This window comes from Pipistrellus kuhlii, unplaced genomic scaffold (assembly GCF_014108245.1).
Source record: "Pipistrellus kuhlii isolate mPipKuh1 unplaced genomic scaffold, mPipKuh1.p scaffold_m20_p_13, whole genome shotgun sequence".
NCBI classification, from domain to species: Eukaryota; Metazoa; Chordata; class Mammalia; order Chiroptera; family Vespertilionidae; genus Pipistrellus; species Pipistrellus kuhlii.
The window spans coordinates 48,353,768-48,368,460 of NW_023425438.1; the positions used below are offsets into that span (position 1 = coordinate 48,353,768).

At 53.7% G+C, this 14,693-nt stretch overlaps 1 protein-coding gene across 4 annotated transcripts in view; it reads right to left on the reverse strand.

The window, feature by feature from the left end:
- PSD4 (pleckstrin and Sec7 domain containing 4) overlaps positions 1-14,693 on the reverse strand; it is a 32,243-nt gene that overhangs the window by 17,194 nt on the left and 356 nt on the right. For 3 of the 4 annotated variants that reach the window (XM_036435970.2, XM_045580979.1, XM_036435967.2), the window contains exon 1: positions 2,808-2,931. The exons of the other annotated variant lie outside the window; for it this stretch is intronic. The gene's annotated coding sequence lies outside the window, so the exon portion shown is untranslated. Of the gene's footprint in view, positions 1-2,807; positions 2,932-14,693 lie in introns of those variants that run through there. 4 annotated transcript variants of the gene reach the window in all.

The following is a 14,693-nucleotide window of genomic DNA, read 5'->3' on the forward strand; positions in this document are numbered from 1 at the left end:
CGACTACACCTTCCTCCTGGGAAGCCCAGGAGGCAGAGCTGCCCCAGGCGTCACTGTGGAGCCAGCAGCCAAAACACTCACGTGTGTCCCTTCTTCCCAGGAGCAGCTGGATGGAGAGGCGATGGGAGGACCCTTTCAGGCAATTGAGGGTTAAGAAATATCTACCTATTATCTATTACTATCGCTCCATCTACCTATTACCTATCTATCTATTATCTATATCTATCATCTATTATCATCTATCTATTATCTATTATCTATTATCTATCTATCTATCTATCTATCTATCATCTTTCTGTCTGTCTGAGTCTCTATCTCTATCTCCCTCCCCAATCCACTTTTTTTTTTTTTTCTTTTTTCAATTTCTCCCCCCTGGAGGGGTGGAAGGACCTGAGGAGAGAGGTGACTTGTGGCCACCAAGGCAGTCCCACCCTCCTGATCCAGCAAGGGTTAAGGATCAAGGGTCAAGGGCAGCAACCAGTCTGTTCTGGGGGCAGAGATGGCACATCTCAGGCAGAGGCGTGCCTGGTCTCCTGCATCTAGAATTTTCTTGGTTTACTTTTTTCTCTGTTCTCGGCATTTAGTGAAATCTCTTGAAATAGCTCCTCTCAGGTATCCTCAGAACAAAGGAGGGAGACAGTCTGCCAACTCGTCTCACAGGGGGTTTGCCACCCCTGAGATAAAGTGGCCCCTCATTTCCTAAGCTCCGTGAGGGCTCAGTCATTCGAGGATAAGTTCTGGGAGAAGTATCCAGAAAATGCTGAGGCTCCAGAAGACAACCAGGGGGAGGGCACAGGTCCACTGTGGCCCCGGCTTCATTAGCTAAATTCACGTCAGGCAATCCTCGTCCAAGAGGTCTCTGGAGGAGAAGTCCGCAGGGGCCATGCCTGTGCCAGCTGATGGGCTGAGCTGGGAACCAGGACACAGTGCCCCACTGCCAGTTCCACTCCATCTGGATTCAAGGCAGCTCCTTTGTGACAGGAGGGAACCCAGTCTGGTAGCTGAACTGTGCTTTTGAGAGGGAGTTTGCTGCTCTCCCCCTGGCTGGGCACACAGCCGACACTCTGCCTGCAAGAGGCTGCGGACAGCCTGCCCTGGGACAGGTGACAGCCTGGGTGTCCTGGCGCCCACACCTGAGGCCCACAGACTGGACTCACATCCTAACTGCAGCTGACAGCCACCGACTTTAGTCAGAGACTTCACCTGCTTCCTGGTCTGCTGGGAGCTACAGCCTGCAACCACATGAACCAACTCTTGTCCATTCTCACAGATGAGAAGGAGTAAGCTGCTCCAGGGTCTGCTATAGGATGGGAGCAGGTCTGTGCCAGTGCTGGGCCCGGGCCTCAAAAGCGCGTGCCCTGCCTGCACCTTAACCTCTGCTGCTTTGAGGGTCCTCTCAGAGAAGTGAAACAAACACCCTCCCTTCCAGCACAGCAGCCTGGTGGGCACCTCGCTCTCAGCGGCCTCCAGAGCCAGCCAGCCCCAAATCCCCCACTGAACTCCGTGTGTCTCTCCTTGTAAGCTTCCACTCAGCACACATGCCTTCTTTTTACTGTGGAAATTTTTTCTTCCTCTGGAAAAAGCAAAGGCTCCTGGCCTGTCCGGGGATTGAGGAAGTGCCGGGTGCTGTCCCTGTGCAGGAGCCGGTCAGAAATGTCGTCCCTCAGGGTGGGAGCTGAGGGTGAGCCCTCTGTCTGGAGCTGCAGGACTGATGCCCCTGCCTGAACCTGGGGAGTGAGCATGCCAAGTTCAGGGCAGGCCTCACTTCCTGCCGCACCAGGAGCCCTCATGCAAATGTGCAGGGAGGGCGGGGGGGGGGGGGGGGGGGGGGGGGGAAGGGAGGCTCTGGGGGCCTGAGGACCCAGTGTTGAGTCAGGTTCAGGATCAGCCAGGTCTCAAGCAGAGAGGAGGGATGAAGAGGTCCCAGAGCAGCTGCCCCGGAAGGGCTAGGCCCACCAGGAGGGCTCGGGCCAGGCTGGTCTCCTCACCTTTTCTGGGCCTCACCCCCTCACTCCACAAATAGCTCAGCAGGCTCTGAGCCCTGGGCTGGCGGTTCCTTATTTACAGATGTCCAGGAGGTTGGGGCGACAGGCCTGTCTTTCAAACCTGGCCAAGGCCCTGAGGGGACTAATCCTGGCCCATGGCAGGCAGCCCTGCCCAGCTTTCAGTATCTCAGGCTCTAGAACCAGGCCCTGTGAGGGCGGGTCCGAGGCTGGCTTCACCATGAAGACACAGCCACACCTGGAAGGCCTGAGTGCCCGCACAGGGACACTGAGTGGCATGGCTTCTGCCACCCATCAGGGACCTGGCAAACTGGCAAGTTGGGGCCCTGCCTGTAACCAGCTCCTCCGGATGGGGCTGGGAGCCCCCTCAGAGTGGAATCTGAGCTCCTGCAGTGACCACACCCAAACTACCCTAGCCCATCTGGCCTCTCTCCCTCAAAGATCGAGAGTAGGCTTCCTTGAGGCCTCATGCCCCATGAGCACCCACTGGGCACCTAACCATAGCAGTCACCACGCCCCAGGAGCTTTCTTGGACCCACATTCACTGCTGCAGACCCCAGAGGGCTCTGGCGGGGCTGAGGCAGGAAGCAGAGAAAGGGCCTAATGGGCCGGGGAAGGGTTAGCTAGGAGGGGGACAGAGAGAAGGAAGTGAAAGGTAGGGGTACAGCCTGGGCCAGGCTCACAGCTGGTGCCCGGTAGAGACCACAGCACCCTCCTTCTGCCGACCTGCCCCAGCCACTGCCCTAGGGCACACATGGCCCCTGCCCAGGCCCAGGCCCACCCCAAGCAGGCCACCTCGCTCACCTCCAAACGAGCAGTTCCGCTGCCGTGTGTCTGCCCTGCGAGTGGCGAATGTGGTGGCTGGAGCTTCCGACTTCCGCTCCTCTCACCCCAGACACTCTCACCCCTCCTCAGTCTCCCCAGGGCTCCCCAGCTGCTCTGCACCTCTCACTTCCTGCCCACAAGACAGGAGCCTTCACTCATAGGCCCAGCGCCTCAGGGCCCTTTACCCACATGCCCCCCTCCCAGCCTGTCCAGAATCACGCCCTTCACCCGCCCCCAGGCTTGGGAGAGAGAAAGGGGAAGGTGCAGGCCTACACTGAGAAAGGCCCCACCCCTTCCTGCCTGTGGTTCTGTCACAGATTCTCATCTTGTCCAGCTCAGCCCTGCAGGGCACCTGGGGGGTGTGGGGGGGACACAGGAGGCCCAGGTTAGGCTGTTCCTTTCTGCTTGTAACAATTGGCATTTCTATTTTTGTCACCTGATAACAATTGTCTCATGGTCAGTGTTCCCCATGAGTGCCTCAGCCACCCCTCTCACCTACACACTACCCCCATCATACAGATGGGGAGGCAGGCCCAGAGGCAAGGCGTTGGCCCCGGCTGCACAGCCTCCGACCACATGAACCAACTCTTGTCCATTCCCACACCGATTCCTGACGTCCTTCCGTGGAACACAGGCCACAGTGTCCACAAGGGAGCCAGGTGGGGGCAGAGAGGGCACCACTGTACGGCTCCTGTCTCTCCCTGCACAGTCTACCTCTCCGGCCTCAACCACCACCGACTTGTCAATGGAGACAGAGCCACCCCATCTAGTCCCTGTAAATCTCACTGCACAGGAGACTCCTCCACTCACATATGGCCTCAGACCAGCCGGCCGCACAGCCCAGGCCCCACAGCCCACAGGCCAGAGGCAGGACGGCAGCTCCAGCCCTCCTCCTCTGCATCCCCCGCGAGGGTCCAGAGGGAGAGCCTCCCAGACCTCTCCAGCGTACTCCTGGCACCAGGAGCCTGGATTCTCCGCCTCCTGTGGGGCACTGCCTCCCAGCTCCACGCAGCCCTGCACCTGAGGGGCGCAGACAGAACCTGGGCCCATGGGCAAGGAGGGAGCCAGGAAGGGAGGGGGGCTGTAGCGGGGCAAAGGCTGGGTGGGGCTCTCTTCCGCAGCCACATTCCCAGGAGGCCGAGGACCTAGCCCATGGTTAAGGTGGGAAGTAGGACAGGACGCACTGGGCGGCAGTTTGTCAGCTGCAGTTCTAACCCAGACATATCCCTGTGTCTGGTGGGGCCCCCAGGGTTCTTTCTGGGAAGGAAATGTTAGGGGTACCTCAACTTCAGTGGCACAAACCTGGCTCCTGACCGCCCCGCCCCACACTCCCCCTCCTGCACCCGTGCTCTTACAGCACTGCCCACGTGGAAGCCAGAAGCCTCGTGGCCCAGGCCGAATGCAGGCCCGCCCTCCGCCCGCCCTCAGCCCGCAGCCTCCAGGGCCTCTGCACTGTGGTCACTGCTCAGCCAGCACGTCCTCCACACGCTCACTCAGGAGATGCTGCTAACCCACCGGGAAGCAAGCTCAATCCCTGCCCTCAGGGAGCTTCCAGGCCAGAGACAAACCAGAGGAGCAATAATTCAATGCTACAACCAGGGAGGGAAGGAGTAGGGAGGAACGAGAGAGCAGCGGTGGGCTCATAGGGATGGGAGACAGGAAACCCAGGGAGCAGCCGGCATGTAAAGAGTGTGGGGCAGGAGTTTTAGGCTGAGGGAACTGCACATCGACCGCCTCACCTGAAGCCAGAAAAGCCTCCCTGAGTTAAGGGACCAGAGAGAGGCCAGGTTGGCCAGGGTTGAGGGGGAGATGGGGCTAGAGTGGCAGGGCCAGGTCCTGGGGTCCCCAGTGGTAAGCAGGTCACACAGTCAGCAGGGAAATGACAGGTCAGGGAGCACTTCAGTGTAGTGTTTAAGATCAGCGGCGGCTAAATGGAGAAGACAGTCAGAGGCTTCGTGAGAACCAGGGGCCAGTGGGGCTGTCCAGGGAAGGTGAGGCCGTGGCTTGGAAGGCAAGGCTGTGGAGGAGGAGGGGACACAGAGGCCTGGGGGGATGTCCTGGATGATTGGCAGGATGTGCCACTTAAGCAGATGAGAGGCATAGAGAACAGGGGAGTGGAGGGTAACCCTGATTTCTGGCGAGAGCAACTCGATGGGTGGTAATAGCATCTGCTGAAAAGGCCCAGAATCGGGACGGTAAGGCCGAGGGGACAAAACCAAGAGTTTGACTTTTTTAAATATTAGGTTTGTGGATCTATGAGAAACTCAAGAAGGCAACCGAAAAACACACCGGGAGTAGAGAGCAGCGTTGTGTGACCAGTAGGACGTGGGTCCGGGTTGGGGGCTGGTTCGCGCAGGAAGGCTGCACTGTTGAGGTGAGAAAGCTTGAGAGTGCTGTCACAGAGGACGAGAGAGGAGAGGACTTCAGGAAAGGAAGTGGTCGGCTCTAGCGAATGCCGCTGCTAAGTCTAGGGAGATACGCAGTCAAGTGACCACCGGACGGGACCACAGGGAGAGTACAGACCAGCGAGGAAGGAGGCAATGAGTCAGGAGCCAGGTACCATGAGGGCCAGCCTCCCACCCCGGCCCCAGCCTCTACACCCAACCGGTGGCCCTCAGCTCCCTGTGGCTGGAATGGGGCTAAGCAGGAGGGGCCAGTGGTCAGCTCCTCTCCTTCACTGTGAACATCCAGGAGCCAGGTCTGACTGGCTCCCCACCCCCCCATTCTCCCCACCCCCCACTGTGCTCTCCTCACCTCCAGCCCCACCCAAGAGGAGAGGAGACTGCCTCTCCCTCTTCTCCAGGCTGCATGTCTGAATGTGAGGGGATGTGTTTGGGGCCTTGGGCATGGCTAGCAGGTGCTCCTTTGTACAACAATCTTCAAGAAGAGACTCCCAGACTCCTGGCCACCAGCTCTGCTCCATGTCCCAGGACTTTCATCTCCTTCCCAAGACTGTAAGGGGCAACTCGGGCGGGGACCCCGGGGCCAGCAAGGACAGAGGGTGTGTGGCCCCAGTGAGGGCACAGCAGGGGAAACTCGTGTGCCCCAGAGCCCCTGCTGACAAGAAGCTTCGATCCCCTGCAATCCCCTCACTCTTGGGTTCCCTACCCATCCCCCGTGCCCCAGGGCCTGTCTCTGGACATGACCACAGCTGTGGGCAGGCAGCCCTGTCCGCCAGCTCTTCCTGCCTCCCTCGAGGTAAGTGACTTCCTGTTTGCCCACAGAGGAAGCCACTCAGCACAGGTGGGGAGGTGGCATTCGGAACTGAGAGCACAGGGAGCAGAGCCTGCCCCAGGAGAGCAGCTCTGGGGATTTCAGCACCAGCTCTGCCCTCCCAGAGGCAGCAAAGGAAGGGGGCGGGCACCTGGCTTGTCCCTGCCCTTCACCAAGGCCCCATGGTGCCCGCACCACACCCTTTACAGGCAGCATCTCTGACCCCTGTGAGTCTGGGTTGGGGGAGGGGTGTCATTACCCCCGCCCCACAGACAGATGAGGTCAGAGCAGTTACACAGGCTGACTGGAACCCTGGGCTGCTGAACCCAGCAGATGCATGTTCTGCTACTCAGTTCCCCTCGGTAGCCTACAGGTGAGGAGGAGCAGGCCTTGCCAAGCCAACAGCGCTGCTGATGGCGGAGCCTGAACTCCCTTCTCCCCTCTCACAGCTTAAAACCAGGAAGCTGACAGCGATTACTTCAATCCCGGGCAGGGTGACAGCCAGGCCAGCAGCGCTTCGATGGCCTCGTGTCGCTGAATGTGTGGGAGGCCTTGGAGCAGAGCAGACACACGCTGCTTCCTCAGAGAAAGCCCATCCCTTCCAGCTCTCTGGCCTCGGGGAGAACAGACAGGCAGACACCTGCCTCCCAACATTCCTCTGCCAGGTGACAGTCCCACTGCCCAGAGGGACTGTGGGCTCCCTGGGGATGGAGCAGAGCTGGGAGGCAGGGCCAAGTGAGGGTGTTAGTGACTGAGCCCATGGGCTGGGTCACAGGCGCCCATGATGCCTGTGGTCTTAAAGTGGGAGGAAGATGTGTCAGGCAAGGGCGGGAACACCACCGCCTGCCTCCCAGTACACTTTGGGCACTGGTGTTACCTGGGTTTCCTGGAACAGGCAGAGAGTGACTTTGGAAGTGACTAGCACCCTTGAATTTCTTGGATTTCTGGTTGCCCAATCCCTGGTGGGCACAGTAACCTTCCAAGGCTATCCCTCCTCGGCCGCAGACAGCCGCCCAGGCCAGGCTCCCTGGCCCGGCCTTACTCTCAGGCCACTTGTCATGGATCTACCCTCATGTAGCAGTAACTAGGCCTCTACAGTCACTCACCTCTGTCCCCAAGCCCCTGGGCACCCAGAAGACACTTGCAAAACATCTGCTGGAGCACATATGAGTGCAGTTACTTATACGGCGAGAACGCTCCCCCATCAACATCCCCAATCGGGGCCTGGATAAGTAGATGGTGGCAAAGCCATCGGGCCAGATGGTGAACCTCAGCCGCCTGTGACTATCTCGTTTCTGTAAAGTATTTAATGAAGTGGAAAGATGTTCACAGTATATCACCAAGTAAGAAAACTGTTTATATACTCAGTATATTCTCAATATTTAAAAACGTGTTTGTGTATTTAGACAATAAAATGCCAGCACACCAATTCGATGGTGGCTGTCTGCCCGTATGTGGTATGGTGCACATGGTAAAGTTCTTTATACTTCTTGGTGTGAATCTAATTTTTTAAAACAAATATGTATCCTGTTGATCAGCAGAAATAATAAAGGTATTAGAAAATTAAATTTGTTTGAGTGACATAACGATTGAATATTTCTGTTCACTTTAACAGCTGGACCTATGTCCTTTGTTGACCTATGTCCTTCCCTGTGACAAGGCTGAGCTTCGTGGGGTGGGGGAGGGGGAGGGCCTGCACCTGCGCTGACCACCTGTCAGGTGGCTGCCATGGGGCCTCCTTCATGCTGGTGTGGGACCTGCTGGGCCTCCACAGTTGGTATGAAGATTATTGTTTAAGGTAAAGTCATCTGAGGTTTGACAGATGCGGCAAGCAGCCTTCTCAGAGCTTCCCTTATCGTAATTCCTCCTTCAGAAGCTCGGCCCCCAGGACAGCCAGACCACTCAGCTCCTAAATCCAAACTTTACCACAGACTTTCTCACCTTTCATTTGTTCTAACACCCAGTTGTGTGTCCTACAGAAACCTATTTGCCTTCCCATAGGAGCCTTCTCTCCCCTCCCATTTCCCCTACTAAGTAAACAGTAAATGGGCTAATTCCGCGGACGGGTGTCCCTTAAAGCTGAAAGCCCAATAAAGTAGGTTTGCCAAAGGCATAGGCTAAAAAGTCATCAAATTAGTTTGCCTGTGTTTTACTTATGTGGACACGTTTGTGTGGTTAAAATTCAGTATGGATGAAAAGTTTAATTTCACAGAGCAGTTTTCTATATGTGTTACTGTTGTTTTAAATGTATACTGAACAGGTCTGGTAAATGCGTGCATTCACTGGTCGCCCGAATACACATGCGCAGGCGACTGGAGAGCGGGGGTGTGGCTCAATGCACATGGGAACATCCTGCTCAGCTGGAACCACTGCAGCAGGTCACACGCATTCAGTGGGATCACGTGCTGATCACTCGCCAAACACTATTTAGGAGCGGTGACTCTGGGATAAATATGCAGCTATAGTTGTGGATGTGTAGTAATCACTTACATCAGTGAAATAACTGCAGTGTCTTTCCCAACATACGGCCTATTCTCTAAAAGTTGTTTAAAATAATAGTGAATTAATAACAAAAAATAACTTGTTAATTGAATTATGAGCAAATCTTGGTTAAAAGCATTTTAAAATTAACAGGGTGTTAATTTTCACATATGATATATGGACAGGGACTTCTGTCAGTTAAATCTGAAGTCCATCAAATCATCTGCAAAATGAGGGTTTACTATAGAAGCCTTTCACTTTAACAAGCCAGCTGTGTCTCTGATTGGTCTCGTGTGCGTGCCAGTAAACCTTTCCTACTGTCCATCTGTCCTCAGGCAAGCCCTGTCACTGAATCCAACAGGGCAGAGGAAGTGTTTTTCCTCTCCTGTGTAGTACGGAGGACCTCCTCCCGCCTCCTTAGATCTGAATCGAGGTTTGCATAGGTGGATAAGGGGGACACAGAATGAAAGTTTTAAATCGTTAAGCATTTACCTGAATTGCATTCAAAATAATTGATAGAACAAACCTATGATTTCACAGATGTTATTGCTTAGAATCACACTAAAGTGCGTCTAAAGTAGGTAATACCTATTTACATGGTCTCTTCAAGGAAAAATATTAAATCAAATAATATAGGTGCTCTCCCTCTTGGGAACACATCCGTGCCATTCCCTTTCCCACTCCCTGGCATCTCTCCCCTAACCCCTAAGCGACCCCAGGAAAGTTACAGCCAGGAAGCTGTGGGCAGCGGCAGCTCACCCCAGGCTAACCCCCTGAACCTGTCTCCAAGGCCCCCTTTTCTCTGACTTCCCGTGAGCCAAAGCAGCCCAGCCTGGATTCCCCTGCTGCTGTTTCTATGCCCTTCCTGTGTCACTCTCCTAAGTATATTTTTGCTGCAGTCAATAAATTCTTGCTTGCTTTTCTAAAAATAAATACATAAAGCAGTATGGGTAGAAAAGTATTCAAAAACAGTGATGAGCATTTGTTCCTTTGGAGGATGAATGGAGCCTTCCTAATAATGCTCATGAGCTGAGACCCACCGAGAGGCACAAAGCGGATGTCAGGCTCACACTACACAGGTGAGCGAGGCTCAGGTGCTACGGGAACAGAGCAGGGACACTACCCAACACAGGGACAGCGAAGGAGAAAGGCAGGGCTCAGAGCAGGGCATTTCCTGGGTCGCCTGAAGGATTGCGTATTCCCCTGGGTGGGGTGTCCCCACGTACCCTGCCTGTAGCAGCAAAGCCCTGGGCCCAGGGTCCTGTCTGTGCCACAGGAGCCCCTCCATATCTATGCTCTACAGTCACCCACAGGCTGAACGGGTGGGAGGCCCAGCTCCTGGGGAAGAAAGCCTCTTACACTTACCTGTGCTTTGGGGCCCAGTCCCTCCTGTCTGCCTCCGCATGCCTATGCACCTTCCAAAGCTCCACTGAGAGATGCAGGGACCCCCTTCTTGGGCTCCTTGTTTATAACTGTCCCCAAGCCCCGACCCTTGCCCACGCTCCCTCCTGAGAGGATGCTGTCCCAAGCTTGTCTGGCCGGCAAAGGACAGAGTTCGAAAGTGCACCCAGCTCCCTGGCTGGCTGGGCCTGTCTGTCCACTTCTCCCAGCATACTTCTCCCTGCCTTCCTGCCTGCCCCGGGCTCTCTCCTGCCTTCCTCACTCTCCCTGGCGGCCTCACCCACTCCCACACCGTCACCTCCCACCTACTCACTGAGCCGTCACAAACCCTCCCCAGCTTGAAGGAGCTCTCACTGCCAACGGGGAGGCTCCGGCAGGGTGAGTAGGCCTTTAAAGGTGACAGTGTGGCTCACAGCTGTCAAAAAGGTCATGTGCCCAGGAGTGAACCCTGGGCCCAGCCTAACCCTCCTGGGTCCTGCCTGTGACACCACGTCCTCCTGGCTTCACAAGTGAGCAGCCCTGACACCAGCCTCGGCCCCTCATGCCTCCTCCGGTGCCCAGGCCTCTGGTTCTCCCTCCGCAGCTGCTCCACCCTCACACAGAGCCCGATCCTCTCCTGTCTGCAGCCTCCCTCCTCTCACATTCACTTCTGCTCTTGAAATCCTTAACAACTGACTCCCACCCCACCGCCTCACCCTGTGGCCTTTAGGGAAAGCCCAGCCTTGTCATTTGAAACCCCCAGCCTCTCCTGGGGCCACACACCCACACCCTGAACTCTAGGCCAGTAGCCTTTGGGGCTTCCCTGAATGTTCCCAGGACTTTCACAAATCAGCGTGTCCTATGCTGCCTCTTGCTCAGTTCTGTTCCCTTCCCCATCCTCCTGCTCATCTGTCAACATCTCTTTATCCTCCAAGGCACACGCCCAAAATGCCATTTCTCCAAACCACCTTCCTACATGCAGCCAAGAAGAATCCGCACTTACAATGATTCCACAATAATTCCAATCATGGAACTCACATGCTGGTCATTCATCTTTCTAAAAATTCAGTATCAGATTTAAGAAGTAAAAAGGTCATATTTGTGGCACAATGCAGTATATGTAGTTTAAAACACATGTACACATAAATCAACATCGTATTTTCTCTAAAATACACCCAGATCTAAGGATAAACATATGAATACATCACAGCAGCTGCTGCTCTCGAGGGTAGGGGAAGGTGGTGAGGGCAGCCAGTGGAAGTAGAGATGAGAGATTATAACACAATAACAAAAATACAAGACAACAATCCAAGTTAGACCACAGGCCAAGGATATGAACAGTCCACAGAAAGAGAAAGACAAATAGCGTAAAACATATGAGAGACTCACAACACAACTCACAAGGAAACCCCTATTAAACCACAACATGATGCCATTTTTTCCCTGTAAAATTAGCAAGAACAGAAAGTTGCTAACATACCGACTGATGGAGCTGCGAAGAAACAGTCTCAGAGCTAAGCCTGGCGGGCTGGCAGCATTGCCAAAATCTAAACACACAGGCTTTTCAACCAGTGAGTCCAAGTTTAGGAATTTCTTCTACTGAAATGGACACAGAGTGAGTAGATATGTAGGCACAAGTATGTTCATACGTGACTGTCTGTCACTGCAAACTAACAACAAAAACAGGTAAAACAACCCAGAAAAGACCAGTAGGTACAAGTGGGGCCTCCTCTCTGAGAGATAGTCAACAAGAATGGAGGATCCTTGTATGTCCTGCCACAGAACAATTAGTATACTAAAGTTTTAAAAACTACAGACCTGAGATTATTACAATTCATGTAAAAAAAAAAAAAAAAAAGACAAAGAGGCAGCGTGTACACACTACGTGTACTTGTTCATGAGCAGAATATCTCCCTCCAGACGTACCCTCAAGAAACTGAAGGAGAACCGGCAACAGGGCAGGAGAGGGAGGGAAGGAGGTCTTTCGCTGCTACCTGAAGGGCTGTGTGATTAACATTTATAAAAATATTTTCATCACACGCAAGTATTACCTTTAAAAATATTTTTAAAGAAAATGTAACCCATGCCAACATTGCCTTAAAAAGAAGGAAAGAGGTGGAGTGGGCTCATAGCCGTCCTGTCTCTCTCTAACCCAAGCATGTCAAACTCAAAGGCTAACTCGGCCCAAATAAACAAGGTTGAAGTTTATGTGGGCCACAAGGAAAAAAAAAACTTCAATTTTCATAGAAATGTAGGTTTATTTCGAAAAGCATAATATAAAAAGAAGGAACGAACAAGAGCAATGATAAAATTAATGTTTTCTTCCTGACACTTGGCATCTCTTCTCTGCTGCTATCTTTCTTACTTCGGGGGAACTCTGTTCGCAGTGATTCCTTTCAAAACTGACCCAAGGTGAGTGTCAGTAATTCTGGATCTGACAGGAGACTTATTTCCTTTCATAATTGTAAGTAACGACTCACACGGTTACATGGGCTGGGCCACATGAATATTTTTGTGGCCCATATGCGGCCTAAGTTTGACATGCTTGCTCTAACCACCCTGCTGGTAAGACAAGCATCTCCACTATGACAAGCATCTGGTCAGCCAAACATCTCTCTCAAAGCAGGGGGCTCTAAAACTGCACCACTCGGCTGTAACCCAGACTTCCACACTCACCAGCAGTGTCAAGACGGGCAGCTGTCTTACTCTCTGGGCCTCAGTTTTCTCATCTGGAAAACAGGGGCAGTGGGAGTACACCCTGCACAGATTCACAGTGAGAGTGATGCGTGTCTGCACATGAGGCGCTCAGAGGAGAGCCTGGCACACAGTGCATGCTCAGTAACGGCCATTGTTACATACTCCCCTGTTTGCCTCGTAAGCCAACTGATGAGATCACTTAGTTCAACAAGGAAAGATTATTGGAATTTTCCTAGAAGGCAACAGTTCTCCACCCTACCCCCTCCCCAACCCCCATCTCCATTTCCAGTTTCCGGAGTCTTTACTGATTTGAAAAGCTGGGTCTGCTCCCCAGTTTAGTTATCTGTGTGGCCCGTGATGTTTGGGTGAAAGCTGGGGGTGCGAAAAGCAAGTGATCCGCCTCCTGCCCAGATCCACATTCTCCATCGCCAGTAACCTCCTGTCCCAAGCCTCATCCTGGATTTGTTTGGGAACATCTGCTTTCTTGGGCGCCTCTGGTCATCAGGCTGATCCCTCGGCACCCCGACCTTGAAGCAATGGCTCTGAGAGGCCTGCTGGCCTCTGTCCTGTTCCTCAGCACGTCAGCATGCCAGCAGGCTCACTCACACCTCCTTCACACCTCAGGGGCCTTAGCACTTGCCACCATTCTCTCTGCCTGGAATGTTCTTCCCCCAGAGAATCACATGACTGTGTCTTGTCTACATTCAGGACTCCATTCAAATTTCATCCCCTAGGCACTGCCTGTCCTGATGTCTCTACTAAACACAACCCCGCCACCCTTAAGCTCTCTGCTTTTCTTCATAGGATTCATCTGAGTTGACATTAAAATTGCTATTCTTATTTATTGCCATTTTCCCACCAGAAAATAAGCTCTGTGAGGGAAAGTGCTGTCTGGTTCACTGCTGCATCCTTAACACCTGGAACAGTGCGTAGAACATCCGGGCCTTCAGGAGTGCTTGTTGAATGAATGGACAAATCAATGAGGCGACACAGAGCATGTTTTCTGGGGAAGCTTCAATCTCAGACTAAACCTCCCAACAAGAATGCACTCTCAGAGCTCAGAGAGGGACAACTCACCACTCATCTACCCTCCACTGATCACTGACCCGTTACGAAGCCCCTAAGTCCTGCTCACAGGAACCAGGACATCCCACCCTGTGCCCAGGGCTTTGGGCCTGAAACGGTGCTGTTTTCCCTCCTAGCTCAGGTCTGCCTTTTCCAGCTGAGAGCCAAGTTCTCTGCCCGCCGCCACCCTGTTTTGTTTTTACAGCACTTATCACTCTGAAATCATGGTCAGCTGCATTTTTGCAGTCAATATTTGTTGAACGAATGAATGAATGAATAGCTCTTCTTCATACCCTCCACACAGAAGAAATGCCATGTCTGGAAGAAAAGAATGAATCGCACCTCCACTGCCTACACTTGATCTTGGTGTTTCTTATGTTGAGAGGCTAACAGGCACCCAATTAGTTGCTAATTACATTCAATCAGCTATGGAACTGGGGAAGAGCCAGGCTAATGAGGTTCAAGGGCAGCTGACACTAGCCTCTTGAACTAGACATGCGGGGTCTGCGTGAGTTCACTGACTAGAACAGCAAAATCCATTGTGCACCTGGAGAAACAGCAGGGAACTCAAGTCGCTGCCACGTGGTTCTCCTGCAAGGACCAGCTAGACTCAGCTCTAGGGCCAGGAAGGGCCCCTGGAGGGGAGGTGAGTTTATCAGCAAAGCAGATGCTGTTTACCTTCCCAGGAATCTCTCCAGTGTCGCTGGCCAGATGCACCCAGAAGGGCTAATGGAGAGTTGGCTTATCCTCCACCCAGCACTCTCCTGGGGGCTGCCTGCAGGGCCAGGGGCCTCAGAGGAGAGGGCTGGCCTGGCCATGGGCGCCAAGGGCATGGGAGGCACTGGACAGCAGGATAGAGGCAATAGAGGAAACGGAGATGGAGGAAAGCCCTCAGGGTCTCCTAGTTCTAACAGCAGCCCAGGGCAGCTGCTGCTCAGCCTGATATACCTGGCCCAGCTGGAGGAGCCGGTGGCCGCACCCAGGCCCGCAGGCTTTCCCAGTGGCGCTCTGCCGTGTCCCCTTGCTGTC